The 16,841-nt window shown below is 46.6% G+C and overlaps 1 pseudogene; it reads right to left on the bottom strand.

The window, feature by feature from the left end:
* Positions 1–11,363: 11,363 nt before the first annotated feature.
* LOC136642580 (5S ribosomal RNA) lies at positions 11,364–11,477 on the bottom strand (annotated as a pseudogene).
* Positions 11,478–16,841: the final 5,364 nt, after the last annotated feature.

Raw genomic sequence — 16,841 nt, 5'->3', positions numbered from 1 at the left:
GGCAGAGTGAGGGGGAAAAAGTAGCAGGAGGGAGAGAGGAAGGGTTGCTCCCCGCTTACAACCCAATCCTGTGCAGCAGCTCTTCTCAGAAGTCCCATTGCAGTTAATGGGGTTTCCTCCTAGGTAACTGTGGAGGAGGAGACTAGGACTGCACATTCATTCATTGCAGCCTAGGCACACAGGGGCACAGACAGGCGCGAAGAACTGGCACAGGACAGAGGTACACAGGCAGTCTGGGGGCAAGCAGGAGGGACTGACCTGCCCAGTCCTTCTGAGATGTACAAGACATTCTGCTCCCCCCCCCCGTGTTCTGGCTGCCCCGCCTTCTTGTGGTCCGTCCCCCCAGTCTCGTGCAACCTTCCTCCTCCCCTCCACCCCCCCAGCCCCTGCTTCCTGGTGTCAACCCACCCTCCTCTCACCAAGTCTGTGGCTCATGCCGCTTTGAATGTGGCTTCTTGATCGCCAAGAGGTCTTTTCAGGTGAAGCGGAAGTGACAAAAAAAAAAAGCAAGCAAGCACGTAGAAACACAGTGAACTGGGCTGGCAGGCTAATAGACTCAAGTTTCGAAACATGAGTTAAGGAGTCCAGACCCATTTCTGAGAAATGATATGAGTCACAAGTCTGTTCCGTGTTCAAACAACACATGTAACTTGAGTCCATATGAGTTGTGAAAAACTTGTGTTTTTCCCAACAGTGGACTCTCATTTCCTCTCCTCATCACTCTGGGGATTTAATGCTGTTTAGAGGGACGTTGTGAATCTCATTCCAGCCAAAAGAAAAAAATATGCTGGATTGATTTTTGTCCCAAATCACACCGAACTGGCTTAAATATAATTTCAGTGCTTGCTGCATTCTCAGGAAAGTGCTTGCTGTTTGATTATGTCACTTCTCACTATGATACCACTTCCAGGTTAATGACATCACTTCCTGTGGGTCCTGGACAGATTTTCCTTCTAAAAAGTGGATTCTGGTGCTGAAAGTTTGAGAACCACTGTGTTAAGGGACCATAGCATTTATGAACACTGGGATACTTCTCTTGGGTTTGGGTTTAGAGACTATTAGGAATGGAAAGAAGGAGTTTGCTATGCAAAAAGTAAAAGAATGAATGCAGTCAAGAGCTGAATGCATGCTTTATTGAGGGTACACAGGCAACACGATGGGTTGGCATATTCGCATGCCAAAGTCGCCGTCCTTCTCCATCTATTCCAAAATAGGGCGATGGTTCCTTGACCATTGTTGGTGCCGGTATCTGAAAAGGAGCAAGATTTCACGTCAGCAGTCTTCTTCCAGCAGTGTTTACCGACAGACACCGTATGCACTGATGTACGAGGAACTAGTGTTTTTAGGCCGGGGGTGGGGGGGTTGCAATCCTGTGCCCAGGTGCCAAAGGGGTCAGGATCACAATTGATGGTATGAAGGAACAAACAAGACCTAGAGCCTAGGTTTTTGCCACAATGCTCAGGCACTTACGCCAACCCTGGTGTGCCCTCATTTAGCAAAGCTCCATGCTTGCACACATCCCAGCTCCACACCTGTGGAGGAGGACAAGTGGAAGTCTGCTGTTCACTAACAACTAACCCATCATGTGCTAGAAATGCCCAGGTGTCATGGCTTTGACAGATTTTTCTATCATGCCCATGAATCCTGTTACGATACTACTCCCACTACCCAGACTGAAACTGACATCTGGTGACATGTCTGTTGTTGTTTTTTCCTTCCAGCCATCAGTCACTGTGGTCACCTTAGGTGCGAACACTGCACAAGCAACGATCATGTAGCTATGCTTAAGAGGTTGCAGCTCCCTCAGACTCATTTCTTGGAGACAAGGTGCCACTCAACCTATTCTTAAGGTATATGCTAGTTTTCAACCAAAGGTTATTCACAAAGCAGGTTTACACAGGAAAATAAACCAAAAATGGTTCCCTTTCCCCAAAGGGCACCAAGATTTAAAGGGGCGGGGGGAGAGAGAGATGCAAAAGAGGTACCAGCAACAGCCCCAGGAAAAGGTGCCATACTGGGATGAAAAGGGACGGCTGGTCTTCCCCCACAAAATATCACAGGTCCCCACTTCATAAGGGGACCTCTTTGCCCAGGTAGCAAGAGGTTCTTTAGAGAGACATCTGGCAGAAGATGGGCCAGGTAGCACACCTTTGGTGTGTACTCTCATCTTGTCTGACCTCGGAAGCTAAGCAGGGTCAGGCCTGGTTAGTACTTGGATGGGAGACCGCCTGGGGATATCGGGTGCTGTAGGCTTATACCATAGTCTTTCGAGACTGAAGGTTGCCAACCATGAGGGATGAGAATGTCACTCATAGCAGAGAATTCGTTTTGCTTGCTAGAAGTTCCACGCATCTCCCTGTGGGGGGCTGGGAAAGACCCCTGCCTGCCTGTCAGTGTAGACAGTACTGAGATAGCTGGATGACTGGTCAGAGTGATGGTGGGCAGCCTAATCCTGAGCTGTCCAGCACGCAGAGCTGCGGCAGCACCGAAAACGGCTGCAGCTGCATCCTGAGCACTATTTGGGCAGCACCAGCGGCTCCTTGGGAAAAGGGGACTTTTGTCCTATTTCCCTAGGTAAGGCGAGTAACCGCACAATGGGACTACTTGAATCTATGGAAACCCAAGGGTTGCCATAGAATCAAGAGCCTCTGTGTTGGGCCTCTGTGTTGGGTCCCACTCCCTCCAACTGCACACCTCCTCTCTGCCCTCTCCATGCCCTTCCCCCACCTGCCCCCACCCTGGAACTCCTCCTCCCCACCTCTCCACCTACCTCTCTGCCGCCCGGCAAATCAGGCGACTATGGATTGGTGGAGCAGCGGCGGTCCACAGGCACTAGCCCAACGCCGAGCTAGCGCTGGCGTTAGACTGGTGCTGAGGGATGCAGATGTGCCTTAAGGTAGGTTTGCGACAGTGCACTTCGGTGGTAAGCCAGGGCGCACTCTTTAGGATTTGGCCCTGAGAGGGCAGCTTTCATTGTTCACGAGGAACCTTAATCCTCCAGTCTAATCAGATTGAGGGCTTTAGGGTCTTGCTGTCTCTGGACTGGGCTAGGCTTTCTTCTCCCACAGTCCTATTCGCAGACCATAGAAAAAAGTACCCAGGGTGATCCTCTGTATAATGTTTAGAAATTTATCTGTGTTTTTCTACAAATCCTGCTTTGCTGGAATCTGTCATAGAAGCCTTCCCCGAAGAGCTTACCCACAACCAATCAGTTGCTGCTATTTGGAAAGATGCTGAGAAGTCCAGGATCCTCTCTGGCAGAGCGGGCACCTATTGAGAAATAAAGGCGCTGAAATGCTTCACCCTTCCCTTTGTCAGGGTCTGCAGCTCTCATTAACTCTTTCTCTCCTGGCCTTGTCTCTCCTGTCCAGCATTCTACAAGCCACCAGCTTCTGAAGAAAGGCGAGATGCTATGCACCAGCAGCTAGCAGGTGAGATGTTTCAGACCACCTGGGACACTGAGAGTGCTCAAGATGCTTCTAGTCGGGATGCACTACTCATGCACAGGAGGAGTACAGAAGATAAGTCGAGGATGTGGCTTTGAGGGCATTAATGAGGTCCTTCTAGCTGTCCTCTCCCATACCTGTTGTTAACACAGAGTGGGGCAGATGTCGGAGGGCAAGGAATCTGGTGTTAGACCTGGGGTAACAGATGCACATATACGCCTGGCAGGTAAACTGAGGGTTCATTCCGATTCCCCCTCCCCACAGCCTGAACTAGCATTTCAGTGGCAGGACACACGGCCTGCCATCAGCACACGGAACCACATGGCACCAGCCTGGTGCCAAAGAGGGCAGAGCGGCCTCATGCGCAGTGGTGGGAAATGAAATGCCCGCTGACTCCAGTGGGTTGGCGGGGAGGGTGGAACACAGAGGGGGCAGGGCTAAATGGAGCAGAATGTGGGGTGGGCAGGTGTGTAACGGAGGCGAGAGGGGCGGTACCTGATACAGGCAGGGTGACCAGATGTTGTAAGCACAAAAGAGGACAAAGCACTCCAAAATGTAGGACATCCCCCCAAAACGTATGCCAGGACAAAATAAAAGCTAAAAACACTCATCTATTGATTTCATTTAATTTAAACACTATATTACTTATTATTAAATTTAAAACTCTATTACATGTTACATATTTATTAAATATAATTTATTATTTTCAAGAAGGGTATGCACTGCCTGCAGGGGTCCACTCACAAGGAAAAGGAGGACATTTATGTTGTTTTCAGGACAGGAGGCTTAAAAAAGAGGACATGTCCTGGAAAAAAGGACATCTGGTCACCCTGGATGCAGGCAACTTGTCCCAGATGCAAGCAATGATAGCAGTTGGCATGTCCTTTATCTCCTCTAAGTTGCACCAGCTAAAGATCTGATGCAGATCTAGGGGGATGCACTGGCGAGCAGGAGACTGATGGGGAAGTGACGTTCATTTTCCTCTCCAAGTTCTCCTGATCTGCCCCACCACCCCAGAATGCATCACAAACCTCCTTGGTGTGTCTTCATTGACAGGGAGGGGGGAGGAAGGATAGGCCTGGGCCAAGAATAATCTAAGGATGATCCCATCCTTAGAGTACTGGACTGGGCAACCTTAGATATGGGAGGGATTTAGATTTAGATGCTATAAAGCCTGTATCAATAGCAAGGACATGCAGACTTTTGAGAAGGTCACCCACAGCATATTTCCTCATCATATCTATATTTTTCGTTCTCAGGGTCACTACACAAATACGTTTTGAAAGGATGCTTCCCACTTCCACTCAATGAAAACTCACCTGGTTTTCCAACAAGCAGTTTGGCTATGTCGCTGACTAAATTTGTGACCATAGCACCGAGAGATTGCAACATACTTGTGAGCCCTTGGGTAAGTCCATCACCTTCAGCAAGTTCCTCTGAAAAAAGGAGGGGGTGGGAGACATGAGAATCTAGTTCTGTCTATGATCTATTCCAAAACTCCCCACCCTACCCCAGCACTGCTACCCACCAGAAGCAGCCCCTTCCTCCCAGAAAGCCTAAGAAGGAAACCAAAACAACCACTATGCTACTTGTAAGTATAGTGTAAGTTGCCACTGTACTAACTATTACTGTCCGTACTTCCCTCTTACAGGGAGCTGAATTGATCTTTATACTGTATTTTCCACAGACTCTTTACACAGATAACATTCCATGGAAAAATGTGTCTTCAGATTAAAGGTCAACTCCTGGTCATATATATATATATATTTAATTTTACATTTTTATACCACTCTTCCTCCAGGGAGCTCAGGGTGGTGTGCATGAGGTCCAATCCTATCTCCCCTCCCTGCAGCCATAACCAGCGTTCTGGTGGTAGAATGCGCTTTACAGCCTTTCTCACCACAAGAACACTGTGAGGTGGTTTAGGCTGAGAGATGGTGACTGGCCCAAAATTGCCCAAGAAGATTTGATGACTGATCAGGGATTTGAACTTGGATCTCCTAGGTCTAACAGCAGAATCACTGCACCATCCTGGCTCTCATTGAGTCATGCACAATTTTCCAGCCCTTTTTGAGACTTCCCAGCATTGAAATCATCTTCTTACTGTGCACACAGCTGTTTCCACCTCTGGTTCAGCAAATCAAAGACAAAGCTACTGTGGTGCAGCTGACACGCTCACATTTTGGTTCCTTTTCACTCTCACATATTCAGTTAGACTCACCTGCACTCAGGACTACTGTAGCAAAGGACTTACCAGAAGTTAAGCCAGATTGGTCCGTATCACTGGGCTCTAGAAGAGCATTACAAGTGCTCAGCTAGTGGTGGGCAAACTCCACAAGGTTCAATTTAAGACTGGCTCAGTATTTATTTATGAGTTTTCTTGGAAAGTGTATGCAGAAAGTGCTATCTGTTTTTCAAGAGTTCTCTCCTACTTTCTAATACTGCTTCTGTTGTACTTATGGAATCAGTGGTGTAGTCATAAATTTTAACGTGCACTCCGTAGTCAATCTCCATTAAGGCTCCAATCCTATACTGACCTTCCGACATCATCACTTCCCCTCCTCTGGCACTGACCGCCATCAAGCAGTCAGTGCCAGTTGTAAAGGGCATTCCAATAGTGTGCTGCCAGGAGCACTGGCATAAGAAGAGCTCTGCCGGATCAGGACAAAGCCCATCTAGTCCAGCTTCTTGTATCTCGCAGTGGCCTGCGCCTTCCTGCCCACATGTTCACCAGAACAGGCAAGTCAGCAGGAGAGGTAGGATGGGGTGGGGGTGGGGGGACAGAAGGGGGGCTTTGCAAAACTGGGTGGGGAGGGGAGTGGGGATGGGTAGATCAGGTGTGGTTTGGGAAGCAGCAGAGGCCGCCAAATACTGGCCTCTTTCCCAGACCTGATCCTGCAGCATGGATTCTTGTGGACACGTGCCACTTATTGAGCTGGCGCAGGTCCGAGTAGTCCCCACACCACATCACAGACGCTTACCACCTGGTTAGGGAAATAAAGATCCCTCTGCAACTTCCCCCCAGTGCAGGATGCAGGAGTAGCCATTTTTGGGTTGCTCCATTGGCAGTGGAGAAAGAGATAGAACTGGGCTGCCACTTTTATTCTAATTCTTCATTAGAATTACAAGTGTTTTCTTCTCCTCCACTTATTTCAACTTAGAAATTTATCTTACTTTCTTTGAAGATCCCGCTTGTTTCATCCCAGACTCTTGAAGAGCTATGCAACAGTTTTTAAAGAAATGAAAAATGGGATTTTAATCATCTCAGATACATGTAATGGATGTATAAGAGCTCTAGCCTATGCATGCTTACTCCAAAGTAAGTCCCACTGTGTTCAGTCAGACTTGGTATATTTTCATAGGATTGTAGCCTTAATGTCAGTTGAACTGCGTGACATGTCAGGAAAGGATAATGTCCTAGACATCAACATATGCCCCTAAGCAAATTTCTCAGTTGCTCTATGCTGACCTTGATGCTTCTACTTGGCTAAGGTCCTTTGAAAAAAAGTTTCAAAGGCAATACTTGAGAGCTCCTGCTGATGACATTGATTGATTGATTGATTGATTGATTGATTTTTCACCTTTCCATGCTGAAGTAAATGCCCAAGGTGGCTTACAAAACTCCATAATAAAATGTGCAATGCATAACAATAATAAGTAAACTAACAAAAATCAGTTAAAGTGAAACAAAAAAGAATCCCCATACATACCCTCCCCCCCCGTTCCTTGACTACACTTCTGTAAGTAAAACCTGTATGTGCCTTGTTATATTACCCCTCTACTGACAATTTCATTTCCTATTTCTGCCATGGCAGAAAATTACTTGGCAATCACAGCAGACACCCACCTATAAGTTGATCCCACAGATAAGTTGAGGGCAGGTTTTGAGCCAACAATCATGGAATTTTCTGTGACCCTCGGATAAGTCGGGGGTTAAACTTAGGGGGGTGTCTGATTATAGTTTTGTCTTATTTTACCCGAGGCCAGATCCTGAAAAATGACCTACCACTAATTGTTACCTAAGAACTGCAGTCTCTAATTTATTTAAAACATAGTAAAAGATCATAAGATACATTTTTATTCTTTTTAAATTCTGGTCTTCGCCACCTTTTTGTAAACACTATCAGAGTAAGTGCACTGTAAACAACGTACCAATAAAACAGTGGTTCCCAACCTTGGATTCATGTACTCCCAGGGACACTCAACAGGACCTTTAGGGGTACTTGAAAAAGAATGGAATAATGGCAGAAAAAGGCAGGTCGTGCTCCAGAATGCTTTGCCGGGACAGCAAGGCAGGAAGGCAGGTAGCTAGTTGACTGTGAAAGCCCCACCAATAGCTAGTTTTTGGTCATCCATTCATGTATGCACCAGTGATTGAAAGCCAGCACAGTAAAAAAAAGCTGAAACATAATATGGAAAGTAATCAATCACCCAGAATTTCTCAGCACACTTCTGGTACAAAACAGTGCAAAGGCAGAGTCTTCTGTTCTTCAAACAGATGAAAAGAAAAAACACTGTGATGAATACATGAAGTCTGGGTTTTCATAGAGAGGGGATGAGGCCTTGTATTGTTACAAACATTTTGCTAATATGAAGGGTACAATTTATGGAAATAGGCTGCCAAGGGATATGCAAGTGAAAAATGTTGGGAACCACTGCAGGAGATCCAGGAATCAAATCCACCTTTAAGGTGTCTGGTGTGTTAAGCCAGAAGCTCTACATGCAACATACAACCCATAAGACATAACTGAGAGTGTGCAATTCAATTCACAGCAGAGAGATGAGATATTTGCAACCCTTTTTACTCAGAAGTAGACCCACTGCTTTCCATGGGTGTTATTCTTAAATAATGGTGTACTATTTAATTGTAGCCTGGGACTTTGTTTCAAATGGAAAGGAGGTTCCTATCCTGGTGTTGAAAAAAACAGACCTGCTTTGCAAGCATTTGCAAAAGGGAAAGAAGGAGAATAAAAAGTTAACTTTGGCTGGAATTTCCCAGTTGCTGTAGAAACAAATGGTCTCTGTGGTGTCTGCCTGCTGCTTGAGAAAGAAAGGAAACTTTTCAGAGTTGAAAGGCTCTGCCCTCTGATTGACCTGGAGATAAGGAAGAAAACCTCTGTAGCCAGAGCATGTGCAGCAAGGTGGAGTGCTCTCTCTCTCTCTCTCTCTCTCTCTCTCTCTCTCTCTCTCTCACACACACACACACACACACACACACACACAGGGGCAGGGGCAGTAGCAACAGAGGGGATTGCTTTAAAAAAACCAGGGAGTGTTTGCCAAATACCCCCCCCCCCCAGATGGTGCAGGCTCTCCTGCTCCAGCCTACACAGAACAAATCAGCCCAGCAAGCAAGTCTTCCCAGCAAGCAAAGCATGAGATTTAGGCTACAATCCTCTCCACACTTTTGTGGGAGCAAGCCCCATTGACTACAATGGGGCTTACTTCTGTGTGGAAATGTATAGGACTGGACTCTTAAAAGCTCAGCATCCCAACTGTGAAAGAAGCGGGACAGTTGGCAAGGGCTGAGTACAGAGGGGAGGGGAGAGGATTGATAACAGCTGCCTTAGTTTCCTTCCAGCCCCAAGTGTCAGGCTGCAGCATATTTGCTTAACTCTGTGGAATTTAGCACAACAAGTTTTTTCTTAATCGAGACGAGTCACAGAACGGAACTCACGCGTATAAATAGGCTCCACCTGTACAACCAAGTATAAGAAAGGGTTAGATTTGGATGGAGGATAGTAATGCCATGAAATTTTGCAAAAACCTATTGACAGAATTTTCTCAAATAGTGAAGATTCCTGCCAAGATTCCTGCCAATCAGAAGACTGCGCAGTCAGGTGGTCTGGTCACATAGCTCACAACAGTTAAGAGTTTCATGGAGAGTAAGGGATTAACTTTAAAAATTTTGTGGTTCCATAAAGCTGGTGAATTTATAGTTTATAACAGTGGTTCTCAAAATGGTGGTTCGTGACCCACCAGTGCATGTAATGCTTCCCCCATCCCTTTAAGGGGTGGGGTAAGGGGAGGAAGGTCGCGTCGCTAAGGGGGCGAGGGGGGTGCTTTGCACTTACTTCAAGAAGGCAGGGCTGCAGCAGGCTGCAGGAGGTGTGGGGAGCCCTGAGCAGTCCTGCACGGTGCTCCCTGAGGCTTGGAACGTTTGCTAAAAGTGGGTGCAAAGCACTTCCGTTTTGCAGGAGGTGCTTTGCGCTTGCTTTTAGCAACTGTTCCAAGCCTTGGGGAGCACTGTGCAGGGCTGCGCAGGGCTCCCTGCACCTCCTGCAGCCAGCTGCAACCCTGCCTACATAATATGAGTGCAAAGCACCCCCCCTCGCCCCTCTTAGTGACACGACCCTGGGGATTGCGTCGCTGCCCTAGCCCCTTCCCCGCAAGGACTTACTGAGGGAGTAAAGCTCCCTCAAAGTTTGAGAACCTCTGGTTTGTAGAGTTTGGTAGCAATCAAAGCCAGTTTCAACAAGAAGAAGTGGTTTAACATGAAAGAACATTTGCACATGTATAAGAACATAAGAAGAGCCCTGCTGGATCAGGTCCATCTAGTTCAACATCCTGCTTCCCACATTGGCCCACCAGATGCCACCAGACAGTAGAAGGGCATATCTATCCCTCTAGCACAATGCTTTCCTGCAACCGGCACTCAGAGGCACGTTGGAGGTGGTGCTTACCCATCATGACTAGTGGCTACTGATGCATCTGCAACAGAGCTGTCTCTGGCTGCCCGGTTTGCTGAGCAGCAACCACAAATGCAGACAACACCTCAAAAACTCAATGTTCAAGCAGAGCCAGGCAAGAACTTTTGGGAGAAATGATTCTCAGTTCCCAATATAGCTGAGCATTATGAACTGGACAAATGTGTATTCTTAACCAGAGTGTTGCAATGTAACATTGCTTGCAAAGCACCCAACTAGGGAACAATTATGGAGTGGCTGTTCTCTACTTACGGCCATAGACTACAGCCCAAGTGGAAGTTGCTAAGAGGAGTGGAATCCAAAGCTTCATCATGGAAACACGAACAGCAACCTGAAGGCGTCCTGGTGCTCAGGACAATGCAACGGAGCTGAGATAATGGCGGATACAGAGCACGCTACATACCTTCCATCCTTATGAAGACAACAACCACCAATCAAAGAAGCTCCATCCCACTGCAGGATAGGATTGGCATTCGTTAATGATGACGTCAATTACTCTATAGAGGAATTAGCCAATTCTTATAAATAAACTTAGGGTGAGCCAAGGTGGAGTGCTGCCATTTACAGTTGCTGGGCAAGAGAAGAGATTATACCACATAGAACAAATGAGCTTGTCAAAGCCACCGGGCCCTCCCCAGGCACCTGGGCTTTGTTTGTCCCACTCTTGGCTCACCATCCCAACCGCAAAGTCATCCAGGAGTTCAGGTGCCCAGTTTAGTTCTTAGGTAAACCACACACTTGAGGGAACCAAACACTCATCATAAGGATGTGAACTACTGGCCTTAATTTTAGTTCTACTGATAGAGGCCACACTACCATTACATACAATTTTTTTTGGGGGGGGGGGTGCGTGGGTGGGATAACGAACCCAGAGATAGCAGGGCACAATTCTTCACCAAATAAACCAAACAGAGTACAAGTTCTCAAGCATAGGCACAGGCAAACCAAGTGCGCGTGCTGTTCCTGGGGCAGCAAGGCCCTTTGTCCAGTAGGTCTGCCACCACGCTGGTGATGAGCTAGCGCACTGAGCTCAGGATTGGGCTCTGAGTCACTGCAGTCAAAGCTGCTGATGGAAGATAGCAACAAATTTAGGGAAGGAACTAGATTAAAGAAGGAATCAGATGTAGCATAGAATCAGCCACGTAGGCAAAAGTAATGATGGCACTGACAAATAGGTTGGCAACCTTCAGTCTCGAAAGACTATGGTATAAGCCTACAGCACCCAGTATTCCCAGGCGGTCTCCCATCCAAGTACTAACTAGGCCTGACCCTGCTTAGCTTCCAAGATCAGACGAGATCAGGCATGTGCAGGGTAACAGTAGAAGAGGAAATTTACACTTGTGGTTTATTGTCCCACTCATCCACTGAGGAGCCCAGGGGGACATGCATGGTTCACTGTCACTCCTTTTTATTTATTTTCTATCTTTCTTCTGTTGTGGAACTCAAAATGGCATGTGTGTTGCCAGAGAGCAATGGTTCTTTTCGGATACTGAGATGAAAAACAGACCAAGGAGTGAGCAACAGAAACAGGATTTCTTAGCTTAACACAACCAGAATCCCCCAAACAAGCAGAGTGAATCCAGCACCTCCAAAAACAGAAGTGGCACCTTCTTCTATAGAGGCCCGTTCCTCTTGTGAGTACGTTGTGTGGTGTTTGCAGCTCCTTACACCCTACACAGATGCATAATTCAGAAGAACATCCCAGACCACAGTCCAATGAGATGAGCAAGAATGACTCCGCCGCTTGAGAGAAAAAGGTCTTTAGAACTGAAAGATAGAAAGGACTGGCCTTCAGACCCTGGAAGGATCAAGGGGAAAGTACAGTTTGGCACTAGCTCCTTGCAGAGGCAATCCTATCTTGTGCTGGAACAAGCCTGGGTAAGCCACCGCAGCCCCTAAGGGTCTCGCGGACTTGTGCCTCCTGAGGTGGCACAAGTTCAAGAAGAGCAGAGCAACTTGAAGCTGCTCCACTTGGATATGGAGGCTAGAATCTGGCATAACAGCCGGATCCCAGCCCCACCTCCTGCTCCCCGCCTGCTTGCCCCTGGGGCCACCCTCTGCCTGCCCTGGAATGCCTCCCTCCCGCCTCTTCCCTGCCTCCTCCCCACCCTCAACAGAGCCTGGCATCCGCCAAGCTCGGCGGATGCAAGTTTCGCTCCCTCTGTTAGTGCGGAGGCTGAATTCAGCCTTGAGAGGCCAGCATGCTTCTGCGTGCCGGCCTAGTTGACTCTTGAGGAGGCACAAACATGCCTTATGGCCCTCATAGTTTTATGTGCCTTATGGCCCAAGTGAGGCAAGGCCATGAAAGCCATTATGCCATGCTCATAAACACAGACACATTGTGGTTTATATGTTTAGCAGTTTAATAGAGAAAATGTTCAAATGTTTACTCATGTTAATGAACCAAATGTTAATGCTATGTTATGGTGTTTATAGGTAAATTAGTTTAAAACAAATAATGTTTAAGAAATAGAGAACTTATATGTTCAGAACAAAGAAAGCATTTTTCCTGGTCTCTGAAACTGAAACAGAGACAAGCTGTAAATCAAGGAATGTTTCTAGCTCAAGGACAAGAACCGCTTCATGTAAAAAGGGAGTATATGAAGCTGGAATTTACATCTGCCGAGCTAATTGCTAGCATGACAAATGATTTAAGCTTCTCTTGGAATCAATTTTACAGCTTGTATATTCATTAAGCATTGTCTCTGAATAGGCAGCATGAGAGAGGGAAATTCCAGCCTCAGCCCTGCTTGGAAACAAGTAGACAGATGAAAACACATGGGGGTTAGGGTTAGGTTTTTGGACTTTTAAAACATTTAAATTTCAGAAGGACAGTGTTATGAATACTGAGAGAGCATTACACCATAGCAACACAGAAGTGCCAAATATAACATGCCTGCATGCCAATCGTTCTTAATGTCTCAATAATTATAGAGATTGTTTTTTTAAAGTGTAATCAATATATAAATTAGCTATTAGAGTAAAGCTTGATTGCCTTATGTTATTGAAAGTTAAATAATAGTATAGAAATACACAGAAAAGGAAAATTATTAAGTTTTGCTTGAAAGCCACAAGTTTAAAAATTGTAATTCAAGATGCAACCTTGGCAGAAGTTAATTAACAAGGAGACACTAGAACTCTTATCTTAAGAAAAGCATTCCAACTCTGTAGACTCAAAGTGACAGATTTACAACTCAGAGACAAATTTACAACATACAGAGAACTAAGAGGAGGCAGGAAGCAGGATGCCTGCACCAATTAATCAGGATCTCTTGGCACCAAGAAGCAGATAACTAAGGGTTATGAACAGGTTAGAGACATTTTAATGAGGGAAAACTAGCAACATTAGATAAGACAGTTGACAGCCTTGGCAAAGACAGTAAATCTGTTGCTAATTAAAAAAAGAGTACTCTAAGATACAGACATCTGCAGAGATAAGCAGCGACATACCAGAGAGAGTCCCTGATAAGCCAGCAAAACATAATGAGAGCCTCTAAGTTAACAAAAGGGGCTAGATTTAATTGAAATAAAGGTTTCTTAAAATCTTTATTTACAACAAGAAGTTAGTTTGTCTTGTATTAATTATACCACTATGCATCACAATAACACAGTCACATAAAGGGAAATAACAGAGGGAAGACAAAAGGTTTAGTTTAACCAGTGATTGATGAGGCCAGACAAAAAGGAATTTAGAAGCACACCAGTTCTGTAATAAATGAGTAAACAGTGCCATCTAGTGGTTGTTGGAAACTGTGTTTTCTATTATATTTGGAGTCTGTAACTTGAAACTAACCAATCAAATGTTTGTAAATTTATCTGTGACCAATCCTGAGAAAGCCTCCATCTCTGATGTCACACATCAGCCAATGAAATGTAAGACTCCTCAAACAAAGGAACCAGGATTGAATATGAGGCACACACTGGAAAATTGCTCTCTCTGAGGGCTTTGGGAGTTCCCACATGGCTCTCATTGCTCTCTTCGCTTTGGACAAGGAGTTCCTGAGAGGCCCATTGCTGGCAACGAAATAAAGCTTGCAGACGATCACCACTCTTGCCTACTGAGTTTGCTTTTGAACTTTGCTCTTGACCTTGCAACACAAGGGCTGGTCTGGATTGTACCCTTAGTCTCACAATAATCTTTTGCAATGTGGCATTGTAGCACTCAATAGCATCCCCCATGTAGTCTTGCATTTGAGCCCAGATCTATACAGCTTCAGCAAGGTAGCTGCAGGTAGCTCAATGCTTTTCCTCCCCTTCAAGTAGGCTAGCTTGAGACTTCTGGACACAAGCAAAGTGCCCAAGATATTTCATAGGCAGAAAAATAATAGGGTTTTGCAAGATTTCACGACTCCTGCTGGCTGCCGCCTCTGTATTTGTCTTCCTCCATCTCCCAGCCTGCAACTGCCACCAAAATGAAAGTTCTCCAGGGGCAATTTTCACAGTTTGCATTTGAAGGATTTGGGGAAGGAGGAGTTTAAATTATTCCCTTTCACCTCTCTTTGGAATTTGGATTGTCACAGTTCTAGGGGCAGCAGTGCTGGTGGCCACCATTTACCCCCAGAATTTTCCTTCGTGTCACAATCAGTACCCCCCTGTTTTCTGCAGAGCTGCGGTTGACTTGTGATTTAACTTGCTTTTTGAAAAGGCTTAGACTTGAGTTAGAGTGACTCTAAAAACACCTCTGGATGAGTCATGACAGTCTCCCGTTATGACTTGTTTGTGACTCAAGGGGGGCAGAGACTTGGGACTCGACTTTTCTTCAGGCTGATCGTCAATCCAAAATCTTGGCAGGCCTTGCTAAAACAATCCATGAGCTGCTGGAGATCTTTGGCAGAGTGGGCAGTGACAGCTGCATCGTCGGCAAAGAGGAAGTCACGCAGACATTTCAGCTGGACTTTGGACTTTGCTCTCAGTCTGGAGAGGTTGAAGAGCTTTCCGTCTGATCTGGTCCAGAGATAGATGCCTTCTGTTGCAGTTCCAAAGGCATGCTTCAGCAGAACAGCGAAGAAAATCCCAAACAAGGTTGGTGCAAGAACACAGCCCTGCTTCACGCAGCTTTGGATGTCAAAGGGGTCTGATGTGGAGCCATCGAAGACAACAGTGTCCTTCATGTCCTTGTGGAAGGATTTGGTGATGCTGAGGAGCCTAGGTGGACATCCGATCTGGGGGAGGATCTTGAAGAGGCCGTCCCTGCTGATCAGGTCGAAAGCCTTCGTGAGATCTATGAAGGCTATAAAGAGTGGCTGTCGTTGTTCCCTGCATTTCTCCGGCAGTTGTCTAAGGGAGAATACCATATCAGTGGTGGACCTATTGGCTCGGAATCCGCACTGTGATTCTGGATAAATGCTCTCTGCAAGTACCTGGAGCCTCTTTAGTGCAACTCGGGCAAACAACTTTCCTACAACACTAAGGAGAAAGATACCACGGTAGTTGTTGCAGTCACCCCTGTCGCCTTTGTTCTTGTACAGCGTGATGATGTTTGCATCCCTCATGTCTTGAGGTACTCCACCTTCTCTCCACCAGAGACAGAGGATTTAATGCAGCTCAGTGACGATGATCTCTTTGCAGCACTTTAGGACTTCAGCAGGGATGCTGTCTTTTCCAGGTGCCTTGCCAAAGGCAAGGGAGTCCAGGGCCACGTGAAGTTCTTCTAGGGTTGGTTCACTGTCCTTCAGACCCTTGAAGGATCAAGGGGAAAGTACAGTTTGGCAATAGTTCCTTGCAGAGCAACCCTATCTTGTGCTGGAACTAGCCTGGGTAAGCCACCGCAGCCCCTAAATGTCTCCTCGGACTTGTGCCTCCTGAGGTGGCACAAGTTCAAGAAGAGCAGAACAACTTGAAGCTGCTCTGCTTGGGTATGGAGGCTAGAATCTGGCATAACAGCCGGATCCCAGCCCCACCTCCTGTTCCCTGCCTGCTTGCACCCTCCACCTGCCCTGGAACGCCTCCCTCCTGCCTCTTCCCTGCCTCCTCCCCATCCTCAACAGAGCCTTGCATCCGCCAAGCTTGGCGGATGCAAGGCTCACTCCCTCTGTTGGTGCTTCTGCGTGCCGGCCTAGTTGACTCTTGAGGAGGCGCAAACATGCCTTATGGCACTTTCAGTCTTATGTGCCTTATGGCCCAAGGGCAGGTCTGGATTGTACCCTTAGTCTCACAATAATCTTTTGCAATGTGGCATTGTAGCACTCAATAGCATCCCCCATGTAGTCTTGCATTTGAGCCCAGATCTATACAGCTTCAGCAAGGTAGCTGCAGGTAGCTCACTGCTCTTCCTCCCCTTCAAGTAGGCTAGCTTGAGACTCCTGGACACAAGCAAAGTCCCCAAGATATGTCAAAGGCAGCAAAATAATAGGGTTTTGCAAGATTTCACGACTCCTGCTGGCTGCCGGCTCTGTATTTGTCTTCCTCCATCTCCCAGCCTGCAACAGCAACCGAATTAAAAGTTCTCCAGGGGCAATTTTCACAGTTTGCATTTGAAGGATTTGGGGAAGGAGGAGTTTAAATTATTCCCTTTCACCTCTCTTTGGAATTTGGATTGTCACAGTTCTAGGGGCAGCAGTGCTGGTGGCCACCATTTCCCCCCAGAATTTCCCTTTGTGTCACAATACCCCATGATGTAATGTCACACAAAAGGGTTTCTGGGGGGAAAATGGCAGCTGTCACTTGGTGGCCACAAAAGAAGTACTCT

This window comes from Tiliqua scincoides, chromosome 2 (genome assembly GCF_035046505.1).
Source record: "Tiliqua scincoides isolate rTilSci1 chromosome 2, rTilSci1.hap2, whole genome shotgun sequence".
In the NCBI taxonomy this organism is placed as follows: Eukaryota; Metazoa; Chordata; class Lepidosauria; order Squamata; family Scincidae; genus Tiliqua; species Tiliqua scincoides.
This window is presented reverse-complemented; position numbering and strand designations above follow the sequence as displayed.